The sequence below is a fragment of the Panthera onca genome, chromosome D1, assembly GCF_046562875.1.
Source record: "Panthera onca isolate mPanOnc1 chromosome D1, mPanOnc1 haplotype 2, whole genome shotgun sequence".
NCBI lineage: Eukaryota > Metazoa > Chordata > Mammalia > Carnivora > Felidae > Panthera > Panthera onca.
The window spans coordinates 56,015,363-56,027,816 of record NC_138348.1 but is presented as its reverse complement, the minus strand read 5'-3'; the positions used below and the strand labels follow the sequence as shown (position 1 = coordinate 56,027,816).

The window sequence follows — 12,454 nt, the reverse complement described above, 5'->3', positions numbered from 1 at the left end:
TATATATACATATATATACACATATATACACATTATATACATATACATACATACATACATACGTATGTACATACATACATATGTATGTGTATATATATATACATTATATATATACACATTATATACATATATACATTATACACATTATATACATATACATACATACATATGTATATACATATATATGTATATATACATATATATACATATATATTACACACATATATACACATATACACAATATATATGCACATATATATACATATATATGTATACATATACATATATATATTACAGATATATGTATATATATACATATACATATCTGTATATACATTACATATACCTGTAATATATATATATATATATATATATACATATATATGTGTATATATATATATATATTTGGCACCTACTGTTTGCCAGTCACTGTTCTTGACAAAGATTCCTGTCCTCACAGAGCATATTTCTTTTTTTTTTTTTCCCACAGAGCATATTTCTATACTAGTGGTCCCTGCGTAGAGAGAGGCAGAAACAGACAATAAATAATAAATATAATACATAAGTAAACTACATACCTTATTAGAAGGTAAGAAGTGCTATAGAAAAGGAAAAATTGGGGTGCCTGGGTGGCTCAGTCAGTTGAGCGTCTGACTTCAGCTCAGGTCATGATCTCACGGTTTGTGGGTTCGAGCCCCACATTGGGCTCTGTGCTGATAGCTCGGAGCCTGGAGACTGCTTCGGATTCTGTGTCTCCCTCTCTCTCTGCCCCTCCCCCGCTTGTGCTCTGTCTCTCTCTCTCTCTCTCTCTCTCTCTCTCAAAAATGAATAAATGTGAAAAGAAAAGGAAAGGAAAAATAGGAGCACCTATGTGGCTCAGTTGGTTGAGTCTGACTCTTGTTTTCAGTTCAGGTCATGATCCCAGGGTATTGGGATCTAGCCCTGCATCAGGCTCCATGCTGAGTATGGAGCCTGCATGGGATTCTCTCTTTCTCCCTCTGCCCCTCTCCCCCACTTGCCCTCTCTCTAAAATTAAAACTTAAAAAAGAGAGAGAGAGAGAGAAAGGAAAAATGGAACCTGATAAAAAGGAATGCCAGGAGTACCTTGGTCAGAGTGAGTAGGCCTCATTGGTAAAGTGCCGTGGGGGGTGGTCTTGAGAGATGATCATGCTTATGCCAGCACAGTCTGCCAGTAAGTTTCTCCTGATTAGAAGTGTGCTGATCCTCATTTCATCAATCACCAAGCCCTTCTGGAATCAGGCCTGAAATACCACCACCTTTCAATTGGATTTGGATGAAAGGAGGGTAGAGGAACTGCACGTTTTGATTCCAAGCTGAGAGCAGAGAACCTTCACCTCCTTTAGATGTTGGCAGCTTGCAAGCTCAAGGGAGAGAGGTCCTAAGACCATCTGATCATTTCACCTCAACTGCCGTTAGTGAGTGCCTGCTTCATGCCTTACATCCTTCGGGATAGAGCACAATAGTGTCTATCCTTAAGGAGATTAACATCTTGTGAACTGTTATTTATGTATGTATTTGTCTTTTAACTTAATTTTGAATAGTAAAGATAGTACTATCTTATTTAATTTTGAATAGAAAATACAGTACTGTAGCACAAAATTTTTGAAGTATGTATGGGAACTTAATTTATAATTTGTTCTCACCTTTTATTTCCAAAAGGGTTTGCAGTGACTCAAATTAAAATACAAATATAAATGTACACGGGAGAGTTAAAACTGGATCAGAAATCATATTGGTAAAAGGAAAGATAATTGTATCAGGATTGAACGAGAGATTTTCTTTTCTGAAAATAGGTTTATTGTTTTTGTAAAAATAATATGGAGAAGAAAGTAGCAGTCAAATAAATTCCCTCTGTCTAGAGATTGATTGTGTGTGTGTGTGTGTGTGTGTAATTTTATATAAATGGGACGATGCTGTACTCACTGCAAATCAGGTAATTAGTGGAATTAAGTATTAATTTAGATTGAAGTTTCCTGACGAACAAGGCAAAAAAGGGATACAGAGAGTTTGGTTCATCAGGAAGGAGGAACTTTGTTCTGGCACCCCTTTATACTATCATTTTATGTATCCAGCAAACATTTTTTAAAACTATACTGTGTCTGGTGCTGATGTGTTAGGCTGTGAGGGGATTCAGATAATAAGCATCACAGCCTTTGCCTTAAGAAGCTTACTCAGACTGCTGACATCAAGGATGCAAGTAATGTGATGGCCTTTGTTTTCAGTAGCCGTTCTGCTAAAGATTTACCAACATTCTACTAGGATGATCCTTTTGCCAGCCCTAGTAACAGCTTGGGTGTACTAGCGACTTGAGGAGCAGTCGCTGGGGGCTGACCCCTTTTCCACAATGAGACCTTCATAAGCCTCATGCCACAGGCACTTGTTTAGCCTGAGTCTGGGTGCCTCATTCTGTGTTGCACTTTGACCCAACCCAACTAAAGGCTAAGCCACAGGGTCCCAGGATGATCACTGTGACTTAGCATAGCCTTCACCAGCTCGTGCAAATATACCCAGCCTTCAGCTAAATTCAATTAGTTTTTCTTTAAGAAGGGAAAGAAATCCAATTTTACCAAACATGGACAGACGGTGGAAGGCACTTTGATGTTACAACCTCTCAGTGATGCTTTACTTAGTCACAAGTTCATAAGCAAGAAGGCTTAATTACTTGGGAAAACACAGGATTAAAACTGGATACAATGGCTGAGTATCCGCTCTTGGGCGACTTGATTCGAACCCATGTACCCAGTTCGTGTGTGGTGCGAACTTTGATGTGTGCTATGACAAGCTGAAAGTCATGACCCCCTCAGGGAAGCTCCTTCACATGGCGTTTGCAGGATGTGTAGGCGGAGAGGCAGGGCCTGCCCGGCCTGTTTGCTCAACTTTGATGTCCAAGCAGCCACAGGCCCCACTGTTTGCTCTTTCACTGAAGGATGGATTGGGAGCCTCCTACCTTTCCCAGTGGACAATGGCCAGCAGTGGAGTGTGACGACTGTTGACCATTCCAGGAGCCTGGTGGACCAGAACAGGGCTTTAGGAGGTACAGAGCCTGGGGGGCCAAAAGCTGTTTATAGAACAGTCATTTCTCCAGATGTAGCTTTCCTTAAAGCCTAGTGTTGGTTAGGTGCTTATTGTGGAGGTAAAAATAGTCTCCTGAGTTTTAGCAGTTACCAACTACTGCTTGGCCCTCTGTCCAGTGTCACTAAAGTATTTGTAAAATGAAGGTATAAGTCTGTCCTGTTTACTTCATCAGTGTTTACGTGCAAGGGATAGCGGTGTGATGGAAATACGGTATGATTTAGATCCTTATAGTTTTTAATGACTTAAAACACATGTCTGATAAAAGGAATAGTGTCCAGAAGATACAAAGAAGTGTTGCAAATCAACAGTAAAAAGACAACCCAATTTTTAAAAAATGGGCAAAAGATTTGAGCAGACATTAGCCAAAGAAGAGATGGATGGCAAATAAGCACATGAAAAGATACTCAGCATTCATCATTTAGGGAAATGTGAGTTAAAATCACAAGGAGAAACCACTGTATACCTGCTAGAATGGCTAAAGTTTAGAAAACCTGACGGTACCAAGTGCTGACAAGGATGCAGAACAACTGCCATCATTGCTGATAGGAATGCATTATGCTATAAACCACTTTGGCAGTCTCTCATAAAGGCAAAACATATATTACCATCTAGCCCAGCAAAACCAACTCTTATACCAACTTTGTCCATGAGATATAGAAACATGAATCTTGGGGGCGTCTGGGTGGCTCAGTCAGGTAAGCATCTGACTTTGGCTCAGTTCATGATCTTGCAGTTAGTGAGTTTGAGCCCCGCATTGAGCTCTGCGCTGTCAGTGTGGAGCCTGCTTCAGATCCTCTGTCTCCCTCTCTCTGCCCCTCCTCTGTAAATATGTTTTAAATATGTTTAAATAAACATTTAAAAAGATTAAAAACAAAAACAAAAATCTTCAAAAAGACATTGATAGTAGTTTATTCATAATTGCCCCAAACTGGAAATCATCCAAATGTCTATTAACTGGTGAATGGACAAATTATGGTACATCCATACAGCGGACCACTATTCTGCAGTTAAAAAAAAAAAAAAAATTACACGTGCAACAACAGGGACAAATATTAAAAGCCTTATGCTAAGCTAAAGCCAGACACAAAAAACTAGCTATGATATAATTCCATTTATAGGATGATCTGGAAAAGGCAGTACTGTAGGGACAGAAATCAGGTTAGTGGCTGCTAGGGTTTAGGAGTAGGAGGAAGGGCTCAAAGGAACTTTTGGGTGATGGAAATATTCTAAATCTGGATTGAACAATCAAAAGTCATCAAATTGTACATCTTAAAAGGGTGAATTTTACTGTGAGTAAATGATACTTCAGTAAATTGACTTAAAAAAAACTTTTTAAAAAAGTCATCATCCCGGGGCACCTGAGTGGTTCAGTTGGCTGAGCGTCCAACTTTGGCTTAGGTCATGGTCTCACAGTTTGTGGGTTCAAGCTGTGCATCGGGCTTTGTGCTGACAGCTCAGAGCCTGGAGCCTGCTTCAGATTCTGTGTCTCCCTCTCTCTCTGCCCCTCGCCCACTCACACTCTGTCTCTCTCTCTCTCTCTCTCTCTCTCTCTCTCTCTCTCTCAAAGGTGAATAAACATTTAAAAAAATTTTTTTAAAAGCCATCATCCCTGTCTAATATTCATTATTAATTGTGACTGGTGGCACACTGAGAATTTGTTTGTCATGTCAAAATGAATTCGTATAGTTCCTGGTCACCTCGAATGTTTAGATTTCCTATTGTTGATGGTATTTCACATGTATTAATTGTTACTAGAGAATAAAGGTTTGTGACTTCACATGATTTGTGACGTCATAAGGTGTAATTCCTGATGAACAACAACAAATTCATTTACAAGCGATACACAGGGAGCTTATGTAAATTCACAAAGTATCCTATGATTCTTCATAGTAAGAAAAAAGTACAGGATACAGGACTGGGAGCTTGTCTTCCATCCCACATGGTCCTCAGACTCCTTGTCCCTGGACTGCCAGGCAGTGAGACCACCTAGATAGTGTGGCTGTTGTGCCTCAGGAACCAAGAGTGGGATGGTGGGGGGGAGATTCAGATAAGTCCACTTGGGCTTGATGGTTACTCTGAAAGCCCCTGCCTCAGAGAAGGTGAAGTTATGAAGCAGAGCTCCAGCAAAACTGTTTGAAATTCCCCACAAGAGTCTCCCTCCCTCCTCTGCTTTTTCTCCCGGAGTGCATTTCATAAGCATCGGAAGGACTGCTTCCCGGCACTGCCTTCCCTGCTTGGCCAGGGTCCCTGAGGAGCTGATCTAATGAGTGGATAACACGCATTTGCCAAGGCCTTCCTGGATGTGGTACCTGGGCTTTGTTAATTTTAAAATGCCGCCATCCTTGGCTGAAGACCATTTAATTTCCTCTCATAGCAGTCATTTATTTTTAGCATTTGCTTATTTTCTTTCCACCTTACTGAGATGGTGGGTGGGCATTAAAACCTGTCTTTAAGAAACCAGTAGCTCAATTGAGATTCCTGGCTGTGCAGGCCTTTCTTTATGGGGTCAGCCACTGCACAGGTGTTCTTAGAGTGATGCTGCTCCTGGAGCTGGACCAGGGGCAGCTTCCCTGAGTGGCTCTCCTTCCTTGTTGGCTGGCCAGAGGCAGTGCTGGTAGAGCACCCTTGCGCCTGTGCTTCAGTGCAGGTCCTTCGGGGGCCCAACCATGTAGAGGTCTATCCTGCCTCAGAGTTCTGCAGCTTCTTCCCAGGGTCCCCATCCTGTTCTTGGCCTGGCTGCTTGTTGCCTGTGCTGTGCTGGCTGATCTTCTGACTGTAGTGATCACGGCTATGGTTATGATTGAGTGCCTTCTGTATGCCAAGCCTATGTCAGGCACTTCTCAGGTTGTCTCTAATCCTCACTGCAATCCAAATAGGGAAGGATTATTATCCCTATTTTGCAGATGGGGAAAGTGAAGCTCAGGGATACCCAGGGTTGTTTAATAAGTGAAAGAGGGAACCAGGATTTGAAGCCAGGTATCTTTGAACCACAGATTCTCATTTTTTCCACTGGAGTATGCTGCCTGTGGAGGGAGATGGTGGGGAGCAAGGCTATGGGTTGGCCTAAGGGGTGCTGGGACTAGAGTGAAGTCAGCTCAATTAGGGTTTCTTGATGATGTGCTGGATGATTATGAGAAGTCTAAAAACAGACAAAACATTCTCCGTTTCTCAAAAAGCTGACAATTGGGGGGTGCCTGACTGAATCAGTAGAGCATGCAACTCTTGATCTTGGGGTTGTAAGTTCAAGGCCCATGTTGGGTAGAGAGATTACTTAAAAATAAAAATCTTAAAAATCTGGCAGTAAAGGGATAAACAAGTCCCACTTTAACTGTAGAATGAGGCAGAATGTGGTTAGTGCCTCAGTGAAGATCACCTATAGTGCTAGGTGTAGATCACGCCATGTAGAGGCAACATCATTAAGGGAAGCCTTTCATACGAGGTGGGCCTTGAAAGTTGGACAGGATTTTGATTGATAGAGGTGGGGGCTAGAAAGACAGCATTTCTGGGAGAAGGACTGTGGTGAGCATAGGTTCACAAAGGTGAGAAAGTAGGACTGTGCCAGATCTTGTTGGAGGATCTAGCAGAGGCTAGAGACCAGAGAATGTGAAGGAAAGGCCTTATCCAACACAGGCCATGATCCTCTCAGTCTTTGGTAGCCTAACATTGGTACAGCTGTAGCTCTAGAGCTGGATTACCTGGGCTCAACCACATTCTTTCTCTTACTAGTTATGTACCTCGGCAAGTTCTTTCACTTATCTGTGATTGTTTCTTCACATCTACTATAAAATGGGGATAATAAGTAGATCTACCACAAAAGGCTGTTTTGAGGTTTAAATATGTAAATATATGTAGTGTTAGAACAATGCCTACCATATTGTAAGCACTTGATAAGGCTTTGTTACTTTGGTTAGTGGTAGTAGTGGTGCCTTAATTATTATTCTTGTTGTTGATTATTGGTCACTCCAGGAGGAAATTAGTGAATGGTCTACAGGTAAGCCTGTCTTTGAATGTAGGGTATTACTTGTCTCTCACCAATACCTTTAGGTGACTCAGAAGTAGTAGGGCTTTGGAGATTTTTTCCACTCCTTTTCATCCTAGAAACTGGGCCTAGAACATGAGACCCCAGAGCAGGACACTTTGATATAGGACTGGCTCTTGTCCCAGGTGGCCACCTGCCCGATGCTGGACAGTGCTCAGTATTTCCCAGCAAGAAAGGGTGGGTGAGAATGCTGGCCAGGTGCCCGGAATGCCAGCATCATGTCCCCAGAAAAGTGTGCCGAGTTTGATTTTATCCCACTGCTGCTGCTGTGGCCGATTATGTCTGAGTAACAGAGTCATTTCTAATCCCATTTGGAATCATTGCTCAAGATAATCCTGTTTCATAGTAATGATATTCCAATTCCAGCATGCACCGATTCTAGTTTGGCAGATGCATGCCTTGACCTCAGGCAACCCAAGACAGTGGTCCCTGGAAAGCAGTGCCAGCTCATTTGCCTAACATAACAATCTCAGGATAACCCCCCTTCTCCAACACTATATCTTGTTCGGGAGTTCTGTGTTCAGTGATCTCCTGGAGAGTTTCAGTTGGGACCAACAAGGAGAGCATCCAGTGCTCATCCTGGTCATGGGGAAGGATACATTGGGAAGGATGTTCAACTTCTAAGGACTGTGATATGATTCACTCCCACATCTTTTCTTTAAAGACATCAGATCCACTCTCTGCCATGGGCTCGCTCTTTCTTTCTTTCTTTCTTTCTTTCTTTCTTTCTTTCTTTCTACCTGTCTACCTGTCTAAGAGAACAAACTATACCTTTATTTACTTTTCATTAAGTTTAAATCCTTGAGAGGTACAACATCACACGGATTCTGTGGCCAGAGGCTTTAGCAGGAAGATTGCTTCAGAATTTGGCATGAACCATGCCAGTGGTTCCACAAGCACAAGTTACTTTTCTCCAGATTGCTCTGGTTTTGTTCGGTTTGCCACCAGGAGTCACTGTGTTGTTCTTTGCTTTGTACATATACGCATATCTCTTGCCTAGATAGAATTCAGTTTTATCTAGAGCATAAACATCTTCAGTTTTAAGAAGAGCTGTGTGCTCCCTCTGGTTCCAAAGACCTCACTTATAGCCAACAAAAATGGCCTTGGACTACAGCCTAACAGACATATTTGTTGTTTTAAGAGTCCTGTTCCCAGCAGGCTTCCACAGGGTCCAAGGGTCCAAGATGGTGGAAAGAGGTGAGCTGCTTATTTAAATAAGGCTGCAGGCTAGTGGGTCAGGAGTATACAAGCAGTATAGTAGGTGTGTGTGGGTTTCAGCAAGGTATTTGTCTCTCATGACATTTCGCATGAATAAAGTATGATGTGGAGAATAGTTCAGACAGACTAATAAATGGTGAATGACCTATTTCATATGTTGTGTATATATGATTGGAGACTGGAGAGCAGACTCAAGTGGTGAGCCACAGGGCCTCGTCCTTTTCAGTAGTTACATCAGTGATTCTATTGAGACCATGGATAAATGCCAACCCAATTGGCAGATTAAATGAAGCTTAGAGAGAGAGCTAATATGTTAGGTGAAAGAATTGTGGACATGAAAAAAGAACTCAGTGGGTTAGAACAATGGTTAAATCTGTGGTGATAAACATTAATAGGGATGAGTGTTTAAGTCTACAATTAAAAAACCAAAAACCAACCATAAAATGCAGGGTGAGGAAGTCCCAACTTAGCAATACTAGCAAATAAAGCCCAGGAGCTGACTAAAAACTCTGCGTATCAGCAGTGCAGTGTTAAGGCCCCAGAAGTGAATTGATGCAACAAATATTTACTGGTCTGTACTGGGTCTTATGTGTGAGAAACAGATGGTCAAGCACAGTCCCTGCTTTGGGGAGTACACAGTCCAGTTATGTATGACAGTGGTGAGGAACAAGAGCTCTGGAAGGAGACTGCCTGAGTTTAAAACCTAGCTGTATCTCTTAACTAGCTCTGTTTTCGCATCGGCAAAATGCGAATAATAATAGCACCTACCTCAGCAATGGTGATTGTGAAGATTTAATCTCCACATAAGATGCACATAAGACTATTTAGTGCATAGATATCTGCTTGTGTTATTAATATTTTTTGTTTTCTTGTTGTTATTTTCATCCAGAGTTGAAGAAAAATATCAGCCCCAGCGTGCTCTTATAGATCATTTGCCTAGAGAGAGCCTAATCAGGCCCATACTGTGGTGAAATCCCTACCATCAGAGCTTGACCACATTAGCCCATAGGTTTGAAAACCATATATTACAGAGCACAGATTGAAAGACATGAAAGATAGGGAATTACATTTGAAACTAGGCTAAGGATGTGAAATCGAGATTGTGTTGGAAACCCTGTGATGGTGGTCTTGATTCCTTGCCCCTCTCCTTAATGTGCCATGTCTTCCTTGAGCCTTCCCCCAAATGATCTCACCACTGATTTTGACCCTGTCCATCTGAATGAGACTCCCTTTTAACCCAGCTGGCTGCTATGACCTGCTTGACTATACCATCTGAAAATGTCACTGTCCCTGGTACACAGTAGGGGCTCAGTAATTATGGGATAGTAAGACACACTAATGGATGGATAGTTGGATGAGTGAGAACCAGTGTAGTTTAGTGGAATATGTACTAGGTTTGGCCTTACACAGACCTGGATTTGAATCTTGGTTCCTATGCTTAATTAATGTGTATACTTTGGCAATTCACATTATTTTGCTGAGCCTCAGTTTATTCACTTATAAAATGGGACTAGTACCTCATTGCAAGTGGTTATATGGAGCTGAAATAGTGAATGTAAAGTGCTTTTCACACTATGGCTGCTGTTACTATGATTATTGACTTTTACCTTTTGAGGGAAGTAAACAAAAGATTATTATCCTCTTTTGAGAAAATTGGGGCACATTTTCTATACAGGTACTTTGCCTCCTACCTGATCCTTAGTTTGTTTCCTAAGGAACCTGCTTTATTATTACTATTTTTTTAACTTTTCATTTTTTTTAATTAATTTATTTTTTTAATATATGAAATTTATTGTCAAATTGGTTTCCATACAACACCCAGTGCTCATCCCAAAAGATGCCCTCTTCAATACCCATCACCTATCCTCTCCTCCCTCCCACCCCCCATCAACCCTCAGTTTGTTCTCAGTTTTTAAGAGTCTCTTATGCTTTGGCCTAAGGAACCTGCTTTAAAAAGAAAACTACGGGGCGCCTGGGTGGCGCAGTTGGTTGAGCGTCCGACTTCAGCCAGGTCACGATCTCGCGGTCCGTGAGTTCGAGCCCCGCGTCAGGCTCTGGGCTGATGGCTCGGAGCCTGGAGCCTGTTTCCGATTCTGTGTCTCCCTCTCTCTCTGCCCCTCCCCCGTTCATGCTCTGTCTCTCTGTGTCCCAAAAATAAATAAAAAATGTTGAAAAAAAAAAATTTAAAAAAAAAAAGAAAACTGCTTTCCTCACCCTCTCCACTCCCATTTCATGCCCCCATGCCAAAGGACCTTTAGATTTAACACATGCCGGTGCCTTTGGTCAGGCCACCCTGCTTTCCTGACCAGCTCATAGACCAGCCAGTAGGCTGAATGAGCCACAGCTCATTTGACTTTCCAGCAAACCTCCTGAACTCTGACCTCTTTGCTTCCTCCCTTCATCGAGGTGTGCACTGGGTTGAGAATAGGTCAACTCTTTGTCTTCTCCTTGGGACCCGTGACACTCATCACAGTGACCCTATGCTTTGCATGTAGGGGGGCGGGTAGAGGGGAGGAGGAGTTGGAGGAGCTTCTCCTGAAGCTCAACATTGTGTGGGGACGACCTGGAGCTGGGATCACTGCCCTTCTTGCTTCACCAACTCCAGCTGCTCACCAGCTGTCTTTGACACGTGCCTGCCCAGCATAGGCCTCGGCCCACACCACAGGTTTCCTTGCTTTTTCCTAAACAATGTGGCAACCCCAAGCCCCTCCGGCCACTGAGAGCAGAAAGCCTTAACATCGATCGATGTAACTATCTTCCATGCATTGTGACACCCCACTGTCCTGAAAGCAGGAGCTCATCAAGGTCGGTGTGAGCCAACCTTCCTACATGAGCTCCCACCTCTAATCTAATTATAATCTGATCAGCAAATTAAAATGTGCCTCTTGGGGGCTGTGGTTCCAAAGGGAGTTTCATGAGTCCCAGGAGCTTCCAGTTAGGGACCACTCTCCTATTCATTTCCTCACCTTTGTCTGGGAACTGCCTGGTGGAAGGCAGGAAAGGCCTCATGCTCAGGAGAGGAAGATGAAGGTTTTCCACGGCTAAACCACCTGTGGCCTAGTTTGGAACCTCAGATAGGAGATGGCTAGGCAGGGCTGAGACAGTTGCCATCTACCATTCTCTGTTTCCCATCAAATAAAATAATGATTGGAGTGCCTGGGTGGCTCAGTAGGTTAAGCATCCAACTTCGGCTCAGGTCATGATCTCCTAGTTCGTGAGTTCGAGCCTTGTATCAAGCTCTCTGCTGTCAGCACAGAGCCTGCTTCAGATCCTCTGCTCCCCTTTCTCTCTGCCCCTCCTCAGCTTGTTTTCTCTCTCTCTCAAAATAAATAAACTTATGGAGAAAATAATAATTTTATTTATTCATCATTTATTCATGCACTTATTCAGAAAGCATCTACTGACCATTTTGACCCAGGCACTGGGCAAGGAGCTGGGAAGGAAGGTGGAGACATGGTCTCTATGCCTCATGGTCTAGCAGGAAAGGTAAATACGAGTAAATAGGCAATCATGGTACAATATGATCAGGGTCACCTACCCGTGGGTGTGGGTGTTGCATTCTGTAGACAAATAAGAAGGGCATGGATCCAGGCTGGAGGTCAGACAAGACTCAGTGAATTGGTGACCTTATCACTGAAGAGCCCTGAAAGTGATGAGCACTAACCAGTTGAAGGAGAGGGGGGGCACTCCCAGCAGAAGTCGTGGCACATTTGACGGTCTTTGGTGTACTTCAGAGAATTCATTGTTTTCTCTGGGTCCTTAACCCATTAGTCCCCAAGATCTACCAGATCATCATAGGAATTAGAAGTTCTGCAGTTGAGAGACTTCCTAAAGGAATAAACCTTTGGAACAAGTGGTTAAGTTCAGTTAATGATTAATAGAAGGGGATAGGGAATCAACCCTTCTAAAAGATCATGTTGGTGTTGTTGAATGTATATCTAGTCTGTTGCTTCTAACTGCTATATCAGATAGTGTGTCTCTACCACATTGAACTTAACTCATTCCCCAGTGATGGATACTTGATTGCCTGCAACTCCCCACTGTCACAAAATGCTGGGATGAACATCTTCCATGTCGCCTTTTATGGATCTGTGTAAGAAT

At 42.6% G+C, this 12,454-nt stretch overlaps 1 protein-coding gene and 1 pseudogene across 5 annotated transcripts in view; one reads left to right on the top strand and one right to left on the bottom strand.

The window, feature by feature from the left end:
• Positions 1 to 12,454, top strand: part of CLPB (ClpB family mitochondrial disaggregase) — a 143,248-nt gene that overhangs the window by 32,031 nt on the left and 98,763 nt on the right. The window lies entirely within an intron of this gene.
• LOC132661314 (large ribosomal subunit protein eL33 pseudogene) lies at positions 7,929 to 8,261 on the bottom strand (annotated as a pseudogene).